Genomic DNA, 17654 nt, shown 5'->3' on the forward strand with positions numbered 1-17654 from the left:
AGTCTAAAACATTGGTCCACTTGAGTCTATAAACTTTGGGGAACAATGGAACGTATGAAATTGAAGTGACTGAAACACAGCCATATATGATATAGAAGATGGCGATTTAGTGTGTTCAACCTAACCATTCAGAAATACGCATGCTCTTTTAAGAATATGCTGGAAATGTGAAAGTTCCCTTCTCTTCAGAAGAGAAAAATCCACCGCTTCCCACGCCTCTCGTGGCTCATCTGGACTCTCACTTTAAGTGGTCCCACGGAGGAGGACATCACTTACTCAACCTCTTTCTCGTCTCCTCCAGTGCCGTGGAAAGAGACTGATGTACTCACCCCTGGGACCTTGATTGGCTAATTGGAAACTATTTAAAGACAAGTTTATTGGGGAAGGTGGTGAATAGAGGACCTTTTTTTTTTTTAGAGTAAAAAAAGAAACCTAGGAATTTTTAAAGAGAAATAAAGATAGACAGAAAGAAGGAAGTCCACTGCTGCTTCATGGGAAACGAGACATTTGATACTTGAGGGTTGGTTTTGATTTTTTTAGCATGCTAATGTTCTCAATATACTCAAATCCATTGCTTCTTCATAAGAAGTACATTTTGCTGACTTTATCTTTGAAAACCCTTTCAGTAGAACCCTAACATACAATGCAAAGCTCACTCTGTAATCCAACCCTTGAGACAGTCTGGTCTTGTAATTAAGAACAGCAACTTAAACAAATGACGCTCCTTTGAATCAGGCAGAACAATTTAATCCTATCTCCTGGAACAAATCGTGTGACATCTCAGACTTGATCGCTTCCCTGACTTGATCTCATTGTGTGGCTCCAAAGGATCAATGAGGTCAAGGAAAGCTTCCGGTTGGTGGAGGGACCCTGCAGATAGCAGGAACTCCGTCAGGAAAGTCAGCCGTTCTTGATCTTTGCATTCACGCCATTGCCACCACTAGGGAATAAAGGAGACCACATACTGATCCAGAACGTCTTCCTAAACATGTTCCTCTGAGTACTGATACAACCACTAAACGGCAGGATATGTCCAGACACACAACACCCAGATGAACAAGTCTTCCAAATAGCTCACACCCGTGTGATTTGTAGGTACCCTAATGTTGCCACCAATGTTTATAATTGCCGTACGGTCCTTTGCTTATTGGAATTGTGGGTGAGAACCCAGAAGTCCAAACCACAAACACAGCCAGAGCCGTCACGCTACAGAGTCCCCAAGAAAGTAAGTAAAGAGACTTTGCTCACCAACAGACCCCATTAAAATGATTTATCACCACGAAGAGCTAGAAACTCACGCATATTTACAGGTAAAGAAACTGAGGCCCAGATTTGTAAGAGTTGAGCGCACAGCCAGTTTACACACAAGTGAGACCTGATTGTCTGGCTGAGGTCTGGTACTCCGCATACTTCCATTCCATGGAAAGCCTATTTGGATCTCTTTTAAGCCCTGAGGATATAGGCCAGTTCCCATGGTTTTGGCTTCTACTGAATCCCAAATGTTTTCCAAGCACGATTTAAACACTGCTTTTGCTTTGTCTACCCCACCCTCTGTGTAACTGCTCCCAGTGTCTCATAAACCAGAGATTTGTGTGTGCTAATATGCCAAGATATTGGCTGCAATACAGCAGACCCCACCCAAAACCCTGTACCTTAAAATATATATTAAAATACTGAAGGGTTAAGTATTTTATTTAAACCAGACTTTCGTATTTTAAAAACACATACACACTTCTTTTTTTACTAAGAACGCTCAAGGAAAGTACACTAGTTACTTGTGTTTCTTAATTGTCTTTTCCCCCTTTTCCTGTGAGCCTAAAAATGGTACTAGTAGATTAAGTTGACCTGCTTTCAAAATAGCCAATCACCTATAGCTCACATTAGTCACTCCCATTAAGTCCTCAGGTTAAATGTTAGGATGTAGAGTAGACGTTTTCCAAGGGAAACGGAAAACGTGTTACATAATTTTGAGCAAACTATAACAAACACTAACATGAATAGCCTTCCCCAGACAACCACTGCTTCATCCACGAATTCCAATAACAACAGTAGAAGCTGTGAAAAACCTGTCCCTAACACTGTGTCTACAACAGCAGTGTGGTGACCTGGCCTCACTGCCTACATTTCTGCCCCAAGGGTTTTTGCCTACCTTTTTCCTGTTACAAACTCCCTGCACTCAGGTAACCTACTCTCTTGTTAAGACAAGGGCTGTGTTTCACACTCTGGCCAGGGCATTTATGAATCTCAGACCTAAGGCAAGTCTGACCCTTGCTGTGGAATAGCACCTAGAACCTCTAACCAGTGGGGAGCACATGTCATCATCATTCTATTGAACCCACAGAACTAAGTCTAGAAATTTCCACTGAAGGAAGGAAATGACGAAGACAAATCAGAATCTGAAGACAGAATTCTATAAAATAGTTTGAATCATTGAAGAAGTTGCAACTGGGATTAAGACAGAGTTGAAAAAAACAGATAACCCAACTAGAAAACCCAAAAGAAAAGCATATAAATAGGGCAAATCAAGCAAAAAGTAGAATATCAGTACTTGATAAAAGAGGATCTCGAGGAAAAAAATATTAAAACACAAGAAAGGAATATACATGAAATATGGGATACCACAAATAAAATCATGAAGAAAACTTCCCCAAACTATGAAATGACACACTTATACAGAGCACCCAATTGTTAAGACCAGAAAAGAATAATCTCCAGAGCATACCATACTTAAAACATCAAGTAGGCAAGACAAAGACAGTGTATGGAAAGACACCAGAGGACAAAAAAAATCAAATCACAAATAAAGAAATACACTTAAGAATCAGTGTTGATTTCTCAATGGAATTCTTGGAAGTCAGAAGAGCCCGGAACAAAGCACTGAAAGTCCTAAAAGACTGCGCCAGCCAACCTAGACTAATGTACACAGCAAAATTATCTGATATAGATGGAGAAGAAGGAAAATCTTTACACAATATAAATAGCCTAAAAAATAATTATATTCAACAAGTCAAACCTAAAGAAAACACAGGACGCAGTATTCCAGACTGAAGAATAAGCATGAGCCTAGCCAAGACACTGAGAAGAGACAGGTAGCTATTAGAACTAAAACACGAAGTGTCATTGAGAACACCAACAACCAAAACAAACATCAACAGCAAACACAATGAACACGCACATTTCAGTAATAACTTTAACTATAAGTGACCTTATAGTTAAAGTTAAAGACACAAACTGGCTGAATGGTTCAAGAAACAAAATCCACCAATCTGTTATCTGGAAGAAACACATCTTAGCTTTAGTGATAGGCAATGCCTTCGAGGAAAAAGGAGAGAATCAGTCTCTGTAGAGTAAACCAAAGCCTGTCTGCCTTCTTCTGAAACACATGCCAGAGAACGGTGGCGTTTGCTTTGTCCAATAGCTGGGAGGTTGGCATTATACAAAAGACCAAGACAACTGCAAAGAGAGGAGCCATTCGGTCTCAAAAATTACAATTTATAGCCCATTATGGCAAAAACTGCCCAGATAGTAGAAGAAAGATAGATCTTAACACTGTACCTTGTGTCTTCCACTTTAATTATGTTTCTTTCCAAGCTGTCACTCTTTGCTCTCCCTGAATATCGTGTTAATTTGTTCCGTGAGCTGATTGAGAACATACATATGTGAAGCTTTGTGTGAATAACTACATGAGCTTTTTGAAAGAATAAATGCATTTAGCCAATAAGGCCAATTCAAAGATTAAGGAGCCGGCTCTTACAAATGCCAGGTCTGTCCGCTGCAACGTGGCAGTTTAATTTTTCTCCTTTGTCTTTCTGGCCTCACTACACATAAATGGTTCTCAGAGTGGGAGAGAAAAATTGCTTCCTGGCGTCTGTTTGAAATCTGCTTTTTATCTGCATTGTGTGTCTGACTTTGTCCTCGTATTTGTTTTACAACAAAAACAAAATAGAGGAAAGATATCAACCATGTCCCCCCAAGTTTATATAAGTCCCCTTTTGTTGTTAATAATAAAAGCAGTTCTGTTTTAGAACTTTGAGCTCATACATAGTCTACAAACATCCAGTTCCCTCATTTGCTCCCAGTCTCTTTTGAGTGTAGATGAAAGATGAGTCAACGTCCAGGATAGTTGTTGTCTGTGGTCTGTCTGTGGGTCCATAGATGTCTCTTGTCACCTACTCACCCCTTGACTTCATAGTTGGATCGGTGACAGGCAGTGGGGTCAGTGGTATTTTCTGTGCCCTGCCTTTATTACTAGGCGTGTCACACCTCTGCATGTAACATAAAACCCCAAGTGTGAGACAACCCAAGTCTCCTCCCATTTTTCTACCTGAGACTATTCAGAGAGAGAAAAAAGATGAAATAAGAGGTCAAAATGAAGCTGTAAATTTAAAAGATTATATAAAATAATGTTGGTTTTATCAATTCAACTGTATATCTATTTTAAAAAAAATTATCTAAACTCAGATTGCAATTCAAGAGCTTTTAATTTTGCACACTTGTACTTTGCAATTTGACTTTAAGTTTATAATGTGTATCTTTAATTTAGGTGTGACTTGACCTTTTAAAAAACATTTAACACAGATCCTAAAACATGCTACTTCTATAATTACCTAAATTATTTGAAATATGCCCCTTTTTAATTTTAATGACTAGACAGATTTGATTATCAGAGTTTCAAATAAATATGCCAGGTAATATGTATACTCAACAAATATCTACTAGTAAAATTTGTAGCTGACCTTCGCTTTGAGCTAGTCTGCTACAATGAGTACAATTACTTGTTTTGAGGATGGGGGAAGCAAGCTTCCTAAGATGCTATAACAAAGCATTGTAAACCAAGTGCCTTAAATAAAAGAAATGAGTTCTCCTTTCATCGCCTGATTCAGGAGGATGCCTATATGTTTTTCTTTGGGTTCTCCTTATTTAGCTTCTCTAGGAACTCAGGACCGCAAGGGGTGCACCCACACACTGAGACAATGGGGATGTTCTATCGGGAACTCACCAAGGCCAGCTGGCCTGGATCTGAAAAAAGCCTGGGATAAAACGGGACTCGCTGAACATAGCAGACAATGAGGACTACTAAGAACTCAAGAACAATGGCAATGGGTTTTTGATCCTACTGCACGAACTGGCTTTGTGGGAGCCTAGGCAGTTTGGATGCTCACCTTACTAGACCTGGATGGAGGTGGGTGGTCCCTGGACTTCCCACAGGGCGGGGAAACTTGATTGCTCTTTGGGCTAATGAGGGAGGAGGACTTGATTGGGGGAGGGGGAGGGAAATGGGAGGTGGTGACGGGGAAGAGTCAGAAATCCTTAATAAATAAAATTTAAAAAAAAGAAGAAAAAAAAAAGAAAAAAGAAAGAAATGAGTTCTCTGAAAGTTCTGTGCTCTGAAATCATGGTGGGCTTGGACCCATGCTCATTGTGCAACTTGTAATGTTCACTTCTCAACCTTGGCTGGTTTGCTAGAGCATCTGTTGACTCTCGTGACCAGCACTTCAGTTTCTGACTCCATGGTCATGTAGTAACTTCCTCCCAGTACATCTGTCTCTACAGGCCCGTCTCTTCTCATAAGGACACCAGGCATATTGGATTAAGGAGATTCTGGAGTTCAGTGTGACTTTGTTCTTGTTAGTTTTGAGATCAGGTCTCATGTCGTAACCTTGTCTAAGTACATCAGCCAGCCCAGGTTGACCTTGAACTTGGTGATCTGTCTAACAGATCTATTCTATTGCTGTGAATAGATCTCACACCATGACTGAGGCAGCTCTTATAAAGGAAAACGTTTCACTGGGACAAGCTTACAGTTCAGAGGTTTAGTCCACTATCATCATGGTGGGTGGCTGTGGCAGCACACAGGCAGACATGGTGCTGGAGAAGGAACTGAGAGTGAAGGAAATACATCTTGATCCACAAGTGACAGAAGCAACTGTGTGTCACACTAAGCATAACTCGAGCAAAAGTCACCTCAAAGCCCACCCTACCCCCAGTGTCACAGTTTCTCCATCAAGGCTGCACCTACTCCAACAAAACCACACCTCCTAATAGTGCCACCCCCTATGGGACCTTTTTTTTTTTTTTAATTTTAAATCACCTTATCTTCCTATCTCAGCCTTCCGGGTGCCAGCATTGCAAGTGTGAGCCATCATTCTAGAATGGTTTGATTTCACCTGAACTTACATCTTAATTACTTTCACCAAGATTTTATTTCTCAATAAGGTCACTTTCATTACTAAAAGCAGCAAAGAAACTTACAAACCAAAACTTGTACTACAAGCTGAACCATTGGAGCAGAAAGAAATGGTCTTGAAGATTACAAATTTTTGCCATGTGTGTTTGGGCCAGGTTCTTCAAGCCTACTTTTTTTCACCCATCCCTGGACTTATCCATTTCCTCGTCTACCTGGTCATCCACTACTGCCTCCTGTTCTTTCTTGTGAACATTTAAAAGGCATTTGTTGAAGGATATGCAGCGTCTTAGAATATACCATAGCCTCAACAGGAGCACCATGGGAGTGTTAGACATGTTTAAACTGCTGATAGTCACATAGTTAATAAGCTCAGCCAATTATCTGCACCCGCCAGATAGCAGAGAATTCCTTCAAGTTGTAACAACAGCAGCTGCTTCCCAGAGCTGCAGTGGTCCTTTGAGTGACTTGCAAATGTCCTGGTTAGGGAGAAAGGGGCTCCCAATCACAGAGCTTCTGTAACATGTGGTGGCCTGAACTTATTATTTTCTGCCCTGCTTTTCCTCTTGATTATTTTCCAAACCTAGTCTGCATTTCTTGGTAACTATAAGCCATATTCTTTCTATGGAGGGTTCTTAATAGAAGATGCATTATAAAAGCAAGCTTTATTATATTGTAAAGGTAAATTTATTTTTGTGTTTCTTTTTTTTTAATTTATTGAGAAAAGGAAAAGAAAAAAGTTTCCGCCTCCTTCCAGCCTCCCATTTCCCTCCCTCTCCTCCCACCCCTCTCCCCCTCCCCCCACTCCTTTCCCCCTCCTCTCACNCCTCTCCCCCTCCCTCTCCAATCCAAAGAGCAGTCAGGGTTCCCTGCCCTGTGGAAAGTCCAAGGTCCTCCCCCCCTCCGTCCATGTCTAGGAAGGTGAACATCCAAACTGGCTAGGCTCCCACCATACATTTATACCACATGGTATAATGGTGGACTTAGCGCCACCTGGTAAGAGTCTTAATGATGAATTATCTAGATCAGGTTGTACAATGGGCATATCTGTGTAGGACTGTGTTGATCGTTAATTTGTGTACGGCGATTCAGCCCATTGTGTGTGGCATCATTCCCTAGGCAGGGATTCCTGAATATAATTAGAGTTAAAAAGCTAACTAAAAGCAAGCAGATAAACAAATAGGCCTGAATGTATTTGTCTCTCTCTGTTGTGGACTGCGGAGGTGATGTGACTAGCAGTTTGAGTCTCTGCCATGACTCAGGGATAGACTGTAGCCTGGAATCGTAAGACAAATCAACTCTTTCTCGCAAAAGTTTTTTGTTTGTTTGTTTGTTTTTTGTAGGATATTTTGTCACAGCGACATAAATGAAACTAGCCTTGGCACAGATACTGACTGCCAAGAATTTCTTATTTTCAATGTTTAGATTTTTCATAACAAAATATTGATGGACTACACCTATGAACCCAATTTTGCACATTAACACAGAGTTTCAACCTTAGTTGATTTCCCATCATTCTTTTTCTATTCCATCACTCACAGAGTGAAGACAGTATTTTTTTTTTATCCTAACAGCTTCATAGCATATCATCACAGCACAGGGCATACACGGTCTGTCAATGTTAGCCTCATGGAGATCTTTAAAGGGGAAAAACGTACCTCCGAAATCATTGTTCTTACCTATAAAAATGAGTTGACTCACCCTGAATCCTCTCATATCTAATTGACATTAAATCTTGAGGAATTGTCTTCACTGTATATGAGATGAAAACACTCCTCACCCCTTCCTTAGCCAATAGATAAAGCCACTGTCACTTCTCAGTCAAATTGTGCTCACCATTGTTGTCTCTTGCTGCTTAGTGTTCAGACTTACTAACCCTCAAGTAGTAAGTTCTTCTCATCCCTCCCGGGGCTCTCTGCAACCCAACAGAGGTCTATCTTGTCCACCAAGAGGAAGAATCAAGGTAAGCAGTTATTTTCCCTGTCTCCAGAGTCCCTTTTAGTGCTCACGGTTTGACCTGTTTTGATCTGATCCAAGTCCTGCCATTTCAATATGGTGTTCTCAAGTGGAAATCCATTTCCTTCATTTCCTTCTAAATGATAGAGGAAGAACTCTGTGCAGCAGCCACCAGAGCAGGAAGAGTCAGCCGAGTCCACAGACATCTGGTCTTCGGCAAAACCATAGATCTCCTTGAATTTGACTCCGTAGTCAGACATTAGGTGAACTCTGGACATGTGTTAAATCATAACAGATCAAATCCCAACTAGTAAGGACATCAATATTGGTTATAAGATTTAGATTTATTCCCATCTCCAGCTACTTGGAAGAAGAAGCAAACCCCTAATCAAGGTAGAGTTTCTTCCCAAATCTTCTTACTTGGGAGTTTCTGTTTCTCTCCAATGGTCAGACTTGAGGCCATGAATTCTCAGAAAGGAACCTGGAATTGAGAACGACAAAAGCATTTAAGGCAACTGCTATGGTCTGACACTCTTAATGTGCTAGGAGTTCTTCTTTCACTGAATGAGAGTGGAAAATATCTCTGGGGGAGAGGCCTCGTTAGGCTCCTTGAAATATTTCCTAACTTTGAATTTGCATGACACTCTGAAACCCTAGGGCAATTCCAACGAACTCAACAGCAAGTCCTTTAAGGCAAGGCATTTCAAATATCAAGGTAAAAATTTCCAATGTAAATTATAAGATAGTGCAAAAAGTAACAACATTTAAGATAGTTTTTTTTTAAGCCGGGCATTGGTGGCACATGCCTTTAATACTGTCACATTCAGAAGGCAGAGGCAGGGGGATCTCTGTGAGTTCAAGGTCTACAAGTGCTAGTCCTAAGACAGGCTTCAAAGCTATGGAGAAACCCTGTCTCAAATAAACAATAAAAAAGATAGCTTTCTAGTGTTTAGAAGGGATAAGGTAATGCAAAAATAAGTAGAAGAGGACACTGAAACAAAATACTAGGGTGTGTGTGTATGTGCGTGTGTGTATGTGTGTATGTGTGAGGCTAATATAAAATTTGTATAATCAGTTTCTGCATACCTTCTCCCAACCATCCCTTGGCATAAGGTGGATTAGAAAAATCACAAATTCTTTATAACTCTTTCTATTAAAATAAGCTTAATAGGCTGCCTTGTGGATTTGTCTTGAGCATCAGGAAACAGTGAGTGTGGCTTTGTATGATTTCTAAAGGTAGACTTCAATGAGATTTTGCCATTACTGCTTGCTTGGATCCCAGTTTCCATGTGATGAACATTAGGCAAAGCCAATGAAGACTTTGACCCAGCCAATAGCCAGTGACAGTTGAGCTACCAGATGACAGTAACCACATAAGAAAAGCAGGAGAGGAAAATCTCTCAAACCAGCCCAGCTCAAAGAGCTGACCCATAAGCAATTAGCTACTCATATTTTTGCTGTTTATGACATTCACTTTAGGATTTTATTATTTAACGAGAACTAACTAAATATAGCATTAAGCTTTCAACAACCAACATGAAAAAAAAGAAATCTAGTGATTTACACAACTCAGAGGCAATTGCTGGAGAGAACCCAAGAGGGTGTGTTCTCCAAACTTGTGTTCTCCAAACTAAGCCCTGTGGTCCAGATGAGTAAACTTGCTTACAAATCCTGGTGCCCATTCCAATTCTCATGAGTCTTTGCTATGTCTATGTCTCAAAGACAGAGAAACATTCTGTTGCTTGTTCCTATTATGTATGCTTCTGATGCAAATGAAGTTTTTTGGTCTGAATGGAGCCCCTAAAATCATCCAGCGCCAAACTCAAGGCGTCATCCTGGCTCTTTCCTTCTCATGCTCTACATTAAATCATATGAACACTGTTTTCATTATCTGTGGGCATAGGACCACATCCTATCCTTCCATTGTCAATGCTGTAGTGAAAGAACGCTGTCAGTCAGGTTATGGGAAGAGTCTCCCAGCTGGCCTTTCTGCATCTCTTCTTGATGACCACTCCAGTTTCTTCACCGTTTGATAGTCCAAGTGTCCCATTAAAAAATGCAATTCTGATCATTTCTCTACTCCTCTTCAAGTTTCTAGCACATTCTCAGGTTACACAGAAAAAAAACAAAAACTGAGATCCCATAAGACCCTTGACAGCCCGTCCCCAAGCCCCCCTCTCTGTCCTCTCCTCTGAGAGTCTTCTCACTCTACTGCTACTCTTCTTGACATCCTTGCAACTCCTGGAATCTACTGATGGATTTCAGCTCCTAATGCCTGTAGATATCTAACGTCTGTAGGCATGTCCCTCTAAGATCATCTTCCCATAGGCAGTCACAAGTCTATCTCTGTTTAAATACTACTCTATGAGAAGGCTTTTCTCATGACAGATGATTTTAAAGTAACAAGTCCTGACATTTTCTATTCTCTTAATCTTTGCTGGACGTGAACCCATCTGACTTCTTGTCTTTTTTTTCGTGGATATCTTTGATCAAAAGAGTTTATGACATATCAGATGTAAATTTAAGTCTCTGGCTGAATGAAGCCTTGAAAAATATTACTTGGGCTGGAGAGATGGCTCAGTCGTTTCGAGTACTGGCTGCTCTTCCAGAGCTCTTATATTCAATTCCCAGCATCCATACTGTGGCTCACAACCATCTAGAACTCCAGTTTTGTGGTATCTAACACCCTATTCTGGCTTTTATAGGCAATAGGCATGCATTGGTTCACAGACACAAATGCAGACAATACATTCATACATGTAAAAAATACAACAAATTTTTCTAGAAATGTTTTTGGAAATTTTTAAGAAAAATGAAAATATTACTCATTTGTGTGTTACTTATTTGACTTGGGATAGTGCCAAGCCCATTGTAACCAATCAACTATTTCTTAAAAGGGAAAAAAAAATGATGGCAGTTGAGTGGATCACTTTGACTACTAAGGGGTGGACAAATTGGAGCAGTCATCAAGGCCAGCTAGGGCCATGCCAGTAACTTGAGTGGCACTGATTTTTGCTACAACATTGGCAATGGAAGAGGTAAGACAAAATTCAGGCATGGATTTTCCTCCCAGTGCCATCCTCAGTACATTGTATATACTATATACTATTTTTATTTATTTATTTATTTAAGATTTCTGTCTCTTCCCCACCGCCGCCTCCCCTTTCCCTCCCCCTCCCCCAATCAAGTCCCCCTCCCTCGTCAGCCCAAAGAGCAATCAGGGTTCCCTGCCCTGTGGGAAGTCCAAGGACCACCCACCTCCATCCAGGTCTAGTAAGGTGAGCATCCAAACTGCCTAGGCTCCCACAAAACCAATAGGTGCAGTAGGATCAAAAACCCATTGCCATTGTTCTTGGGGTCTCAGTAGTCCTCATTGTCCGCTATGTTCAGCGAGACCGGTTTTAACCCAGGCTTTTTCAGACCCAGGCCAGCTGGCCTTGGTGAGTTCCCGATAGGACATCCCCATTGTCTCAGTGTGTGGGTTTTCTGCATTTGCTCAGGAACTCACTTCATGCAGGTTATTCAGGATCTACAATGTTCAGAGATCATTAAGTTCCTTGGACCTAGTAAGGAAAGGTATATTCATGATTCTGAAGTTATATAACAGATATGCTGGAAGAAACAAGAGAGATGAGAACAGTAAAGTCCTTAAAAAAAAAAAAAAGAAGTCCTTAAAGGGGACATCTATCTTACCCCCACGACCACAAGGCTTGGGAAACATCACAGAAGAGGAGGTAAAAGGAATGTAGGAGCTAGAGGATGGGGAGGGCGCATGGAATGCTGTCTTCTAGCTAAGACATGGTTATTGAAACCACGAACTCACAGCAGCAGTGGTTACATGCACAAGACCTATACAAGGCCAAGCAGCCACATTCCCGGCATTGATGAGGTAGATGATCTTCAGGTGCTACCTTTTACAGAGGAGCTACAGGCTAAAGGTTAAGAGCCGTTTATTATTGAAGACATAGCCACTGTTAGCTTCCTATGCTTCAGTGGAGGCTCCCACGCCCATGCTCCAGCACTAAGATCCAAAACACTGTTGACAGCTTATGCTGGAGAGGCTGTGGAGTAAGGGGAACACTCCTCCATTGTTGGTGGGAGTGCAAACTTGCACAGCCACTTTGGAAATCAGTATGGTGATTTCTCAGAAAATTAGGAAACCATCTACCTTAAGACCCAGCAAAACCACTGTTGAGTTGCACAAAAGACGCTCAATCATGCTACAAGGACATATGCTCAACTGTGTTCACAGCAGCATAATTTGTAATAGCAAGAACCTGGAAACAACCTAGATGTCCCTCAACCATAGATTGGATAAAGAAAATGTGGTACATTTACCCAGTGGAGTACTATTCAGTGACAAAAAATGACAACTTGAATTTTGCAGGCAAATGGATGGTTCTAGAAAAAGTCATATTGAGTGAGGCAAGCTAGACCCAGAAAGACAAATACAATATGCATTCACTCATAAGTGGCTTTTAAACATGAAGCAAAGAAAAACCAGGCACAACCTGTGCATATTTTATTGAGTTATCAAATTATACACATGATGTGAGAAGTCCTTCTGTATATGTGTTTCTTTTATTGGTTAATAATAAAGCTGTTTCAACCAATGACTCTAGTGTATTCCTAACTAGCTCTTACATCTTAAATTAACCCACTTATATTAATCTGTGTATCGCCACAAGGTTGTGGCTTGCCAGGTAAGATTCTGGGCATCTGTCTCTTTCAGCAGCTACATGGCATCTCCTTGACTCTGCCTACTCTCTCCATGTATCTCTGTTCAGACTTCCCACCTGGCTTTACTCTACTAAGCCATTGGCCTAATAAACAGCTTTATTCATTAACCAATAAAAGCAGCACATATACAGAAGGACTTTCCACATCAATACACATTTATGTGTTTAAAGATCTTATTAAATGCAATCATTGTGCACATTTGTGAGTCATCAATGGACTTTTTTCTATTTTTTTTATTTTATTTTTTAAAACAATCTTATTGGTATGTAGACCAATCCCTGTTCCCTCTCCCTCCTGTCCTCCCACTCCCCACATCATCTTCCCACCCAGTCCTAGTTCTTAACCAACAGTGACACACCCATTCAAAGGTGTTTATTCCAAACTAGGTTGTGAGAACATGCTCCTACTCTGATAGCCATGAATTAGACCTGCTGGAGGTAAGGTCAATCCCCAAAAGAAACGCTGAGGGGAACAAACACTGCCGGAGAGTGTCGACTCTCCTCACAGGCCCTCCAAGTGCAGTCCCAGCCCCCAGCCACAGAGTTCTTAACTCCTGTGGCCAGGCCGATCACCCAGACAACCTCCCACCAAAGTGTACTGCGGGGACTGTGGGTGAAATGTATAGAAACCCACCGGTAGAACCCTCAAACCATAAAGCTCGAATCTAAAAACAGAGCTGCACCTATCAAAATGAAAGATGAGAAGCAGATAAGAGAGTAACAAGAAACAGATGGCAAAGGTATTTTCCATTGCCCTGATGCCTTGCCGAAAACAGCTTTTAGTTTTTATGTCCTGAAAACATTTCTACGGGGAGACCACGGACATTTTAGTGTGCTTCATTCTCTCTCTGTCTCTCTCTCTCTCTCTCTCTTTGCATAATTTGTGACGTTCTGAGAGGAACAGTTGGTATGCTTGCATGTCTTGGGGAACACTCAGTTATCTTGAAGGCACCCAGTGTTTATCCATCCCCTAGACATCTCCCAGGCAAACAGGGAAAGATCCGAGAGACACCCTGCTCTCGCATTTGTCAGAGGTGAGACTTGGCTTTCATGGACCACCTGCCGCAGGGACCCTTTCTTCCTCCAGAGTTAAATGAGAAAAGTGATGTACAGATCACTGTTAACACCGAGGAAACATGCTTGGGCCCATCTGATGGCATAATCCCCCCCAGGTGGTACAGAAAGGTAGAATTTACTGTAAGGGCTATAGGAAGAGGGGAGGATTGCCTCACCATTCTTTAGAATAAAGCCTGGCTGGGAAGTGGTGACATCAGCCTTTAATCCTAGCACTGGGGGTTAGGGGGAGGCAGAGGCAGGCGGATCTCTGTGAGTTCGAGGCCAGCCTGGGCTACAAGAGCTAGTTCCAGGTCAGGCTCAAAACCTAAGGAGAAACTCTGTCTCAAAAACAAAACAAAACAAAAAAAAAAAGGATAAAGCCTGTTCTTGAAATATTTTACTTTAAATTGGGACAATTTTGGCTAGAATATGTGAGCTTTTTGTCAGAACAATTCTGTGGGGGGAGAGACATGAGTTATAGATGGCTTGCATCACTAAGACCTGGACATCACTGGACAATGAAGGCCTGCTCTACTCACGTAGATACCAGTTTAGCTGTGTAAGAAAGCACAGAGGAGCCGGGTGATGGTGGCACATGCCTTTAATCCCAGCACTTGGGAAGGAGAGGCAGGTGGATCTCAGTAAGTTTGAGGCTAGCCTGGTCTACAAAGTGAGGTGTCCAGGACAGCTGGGGCTATTACACAGAGAAACCTTGTCTTGAAAAACCAGAGAGAGAGAGAGGAAAAAAGAAAACACAGAGGAAATGGGGTTCAGAATTAAATGAGAGGTTAGAATCTAGCTCTGATAAATAACATGTCCAAGGTCTCTGTGGCAAATCAGTTCACCATCAATGACATAGCCGGACTCCCACCATCCACTTCCCACAACTGCCATGGCGTTAGATGAAATAAGGCCGCTAGAATTCCTGGCAGGAGTCAGTCATAGAAAAGGCAGCTGGCTCAGGTCCACCTTCAGCCCCTGATCTCCCTTTCCTGCCCTGGACACTCTCCCAGGCTCTAGACACGAGGGTAACTGATGGCCTCCTCACTTCCCTCCGTCTGGAGACCATCTAGGCTCCAGGATGAGGAACAGATTCAGTGTGACCTTCCGCTATCTTGGTGTGATGTGTCAAGGGGAACTGATTCAATGAGCTGTCTGACTTTATTTCCATACATCCCTCGTCAGGTAGCTGCCAAACAGCACGTAAGCCTGCCAGCCCAAAAATACCAGCTCCCTTTTCTAGTCATACCAGCCTTCCTTCTGTGAGCCCTTCAGAGACAGAAATGTTCTTAAGGACACACCCAAATTATTGCTTGAGCCAAAACCCAACGTATGACTCTGGAGAACAGGAAGGGCTCTGCCCGAATCCAAGTGGGCTTGGGCTTCCTCCTAGGAGGATAACAGAAATAGGAATTATTTCCCCTCTTGAAATTCTTGGTCTGTGAAACCAAAAGACCCATGCAATAAAAAGTCAAAATACAGATACCTGGGCTTGGAGAGTAGGGTGCTACTGAATGAAGTCAGCCAGCAAAGGGAGTCTTGCTGTTCACCCATGAGCTTGATTTAAAAGAGAGAGCCCCTCCCTTGGTTTAGAAGACCAGGCGACTTAGGGAGAGACCTCACATAAGAGAGATTAGCCTTTTTAAGCGTATTATGTAAACAGGTTGTGGCTAAAGCATCAGTACTGAGAGCATGATACTGTGTTCTTTGGGAAGGATAGAAGGTAGTCTGTGTTGAGCTCCCACTTTAATCAGGATGGTGTCGGGTTTAAATAGCGTTTCTAAGCGTTTCTTGCACTACCTGCAAGTGCACCACAAATTGGCCCAGTGTGTAGCGTGCTCACATCCTCACCGCACATTCTTTGCTGTGTGTGGGATGCTGCCCCTTGCTGCAAACCAGAGACCACCATGCAAGACTGAGAACCCCATTTTTGGTAGTATTAGTCATCCCGTATCGGGCAGCTTTTGTGGCTGTGCTCAAAGGAAGCCAGGGCAGCTCCAGAAATTTTTAAAGACTATTACTTTTTCCTGGGAAACTTTCATTTGTTTACGAGGAGGGATTGGAGCATGGCCACGGACAACAGATGCTTTAGCAGAGGGAGGTAGGACAGAACATGCTCACTCTGCATAGTGTCCACCGAGAATCTGGGTAAGAACTACTGGGGTTTAATGACCGAATCCAGTAAATTCAGCCAATAGCACAGCATGGAAAGGACCAAGCGCCAATGCCTTGGTGGAATCGGAGCATAATCAAGATGGCACAGTGAGGTCCTACACATGCTCATTGTCCCTGAGATTGCATTATTATCACTATCAAATGTTCTGATTTTACGGAGCATGGGTAACTGCTTTTAATCAATAATCTGGTCTAAAATATATCCCATAATGTCTGTCTCTAAAGGACAACAAGTTCCTAAGAATGGCAGCAGGTAAGACTCATGAATGTAATGATTTTGACAGGAACTAAGAGAGTCAGATGGACAGCAGGGATTCAGGAGTTTACAGCTCTGGTCAGAGTGTGGGTTTGCATTGCTGCCCACCCAGAAGACTATGTATCTATCTCCTAGGCTCAAAGCAGGGACAAGGCTGGAGGGTCCCTTCCACTAAATCTGCAGAGCCCTAATAGGCATCTGAGTCAGTGATGGTGTCTGGCAGAGTGACCCATCCCTTAAATCTAGTCATCTGCTCGTGAGGGAATGGACTGCCTTCACTGATGCAAGCAAAAACGTGGGGGTAGCTGTGGTCATTCGGTGGGATATGGGAGTATTTTGAGTCATGGAGCATAACAATCAAGTTATTGGTATGTTGGTGGGAATGTTGGGAGCCTGTTGGGTACATACCTCCATCTTTAATACATAGTACACCACACACATGCACACAGACACACACATACACATTAACACACAAGGGAGGAGGGAGAGAGAGATGGATACAGAGGAAAAAAGACATGTGGCCCACAATAGTCCAGGTGTCTATAGCTCATTCTCAAGGACCACTGTGGTCCGAGCTAAAAACACCAGAGAGGCACAGGCAGATCCCAGTGTGTGGATTCTGTCTGGCTTCTCTAGAGGATTCCTCTTCCCTCCACAGCAGTGGAGCATTTCCTCCTTGCTGGGGAGTATTATTTTCAGGTGTGTGACTTTTGTTTCAGCTGCAATTGTTTAACTCTGTGGAGTTGTGATTCTTTGCCTGTCTGAAACACCTGATGGGCTAATAAAGCACTGAACAGCCAATACCAAGGCAGGAGCAAAGATAGGAGGGCTGGCAGGCAGAGAGGATAAATAGAAGGAGAAATAAGGGAGAAGAGGAGCAAGAGAACAAGAAGAGGATGTCAGGGGCCAGTCCCCCAGCCAGCTACAGAAGAAAAGGAAAAAGTCTAGAGGCAAAAGATGCCCCCCCCTCCAAAAAAAGACAAAAGAGTAAAGCATCACACAACCATCCTAGCATAGGCACACACAGGTCCTCCTGACCCACTGAGCACAGCTCTCCTTTCCAGAAAGATGCGTCTTCCTTGGTGCATTCTCACTGTCCCAAAACCTTCTCCCTCCCCATCTGCCACGCCAGTGGGCCACAATGGGTCACCAGTGGGTCTGTGTTTCTTCAGCTCCTGAGACTTTTAATATGCAGCTTCTACCATAGCCAGCTGGTTACTGAAGAGAAAGGATCTGTCTTTCATGTTCTTCTCACTTGTTAAAAAATGTTTTTTTAAAAAAAATATTT

The sequence above is a fragment of the Alexandromys fortis genome, unplaced genomic scaffold (genome assembly GCF_014885135.2).
Source record: "Alexandromys fortis isolate MF-2015 unplaced genomic scaffold, M_Fortis_MF-2015_v1.1 scaffold_181, whole genome shotgun sequence".
In the NCBI taxonomy this organism is placed as follows: Eukaryota; Metazoa; Chordata; class Mammalia; order Rodentia; family Cricetidae; genus Alexandromys; species Alexandromys fortis.